A 1,611-nucleotide genomic window follows, 5' to 3' on the forward strand; every position below is an offset into this window, starting at 1 on the left:
AAGTATCAAATGATACTTAAAACAAACTAAGTATTAAAGTAATACTTAAAACAAAACATAAAACAAAACCAAGTATCAAACGATACTTAAAATAAACCAAGTATCAAAGTGATACTTAAAATAAAACATAAAACAAAACCAATTATCAAATAATACTTAAAACAAACCAAGTCTCAAAGAAATACTTAAAATATAACATAAAACAAAACCAAGTATCAAATGATACTTAAAACAAAATCAAGTATTAAATAATACTTAAAACAAAACTAATAACTGAGTACTCAGACCAGTTACAACTCAAGCAATGAGGAGAAGAAAATGGAGATTATGTGATGATCAAGACAAAGATATACCATGAAGAAGACGAAAAAACAACAATATATGCAATGCTTAACTATGGCGCTACCGAAGATTTCATTGACAAGGAAATATGTAACAAATAGTACCTCCACACTAAGAAATCGAAGAAAGAAAAATAGGTCTACCTTAAGAACTCACATAATAAGACCCTGGACTATAAAGTCCATTTCAAGTTTGAAACCCATGATTGCCGGACATTATTGTTGTAGACCGAATTTCATACTAAGACAATAGACAATTTCAATGTCATAAAGCTAGAAAACAAAACAACAAAACATCTCAGGAAGTAAAGTGATATCATAAAATCGAAAGAGCTTGAAATAAATAGAAGAAAGATACAATTCCAATATGCTCTCTTTAAAACAAAGAGAAAGTCAAAGTTCAATAGTTCAACAACGCTATCCGAAGGCTCAAATCTCTCCTGTGGATGTAGGCATATCCAACCTTGGCTCCCAGAACTTCTGGCTGGTAGATTCTGCACAGGAATTAAAAAGAAACCTGGTCCAAAGCAGAAACTATTTTCAGTAGCACTCCACAAGCCATAAAAGCCAACAAGAAATTGTTATCAGTCCTATATAGTAAACTATAAGCTTCGAATTCTTTTTTATTGGAGTTCGCAATGCATACCTTGTAGGCCAACACAATTTTGCAAACTAACACATGCTAAAGTCGCAAACTGGTTTCATATACCACTCACAAATCTTTCAGGGTGGAAGAAGGGAGAAGGAGGACACTGTCAAGAAGGAAAAGGAGGGCAACACTGGATGTTAGGAGGGGGGAGACAGAGGCAGTAGAAGCTGATAGAAATGAAGTTTTATGAGAAGTTCTAGGAAAGACAACTGATGGGAAGGTCTGTTCATCATGGCTGGTTCTGGCAAGTTAGTAAAGAGCTAATTCAGAAGCACTATGAGGAAAGTGAGACCAACCATTTCTGTTTTTCAAATGGTTGGTTTGACAGTTTTCTATCATAATACTAGATTAGTCTTTGAACTATTATGAATAAAGCTAGCAAATTACCTAGCAATTTTGGTGAAGCAATTCTCAACTGGATGCACTTCAATTGTCGTAATTCACCACTTAAGAATCGGGATATATCAGAATTGGGAAACTTACTACTAACAATTGGCAGATACCGATTTCAGAACATTTACAACATGGATTAGATACTAGTATCCTACAAGTTCATTGATGGACAAAACTATAACAACAAAGGTGAGAAAACTATCTGGATGTAATCAAGTCAGTCATCAG

This window comes from Tuber melanosporum, assembly GCF_000151645.1.
Source record: "Tuber melanosporum whole genome shotgun sequence assembly, scaffold_74, strain Mel28".
In the NCBI taxonomy this organism is placed as follows: domain Eukaryota; kingdom Fungi; phylum Ascomycota; class Pezizomycetes; order Pezizales; family Tuberaceae; genus Tuber; species Tuber melanosporum.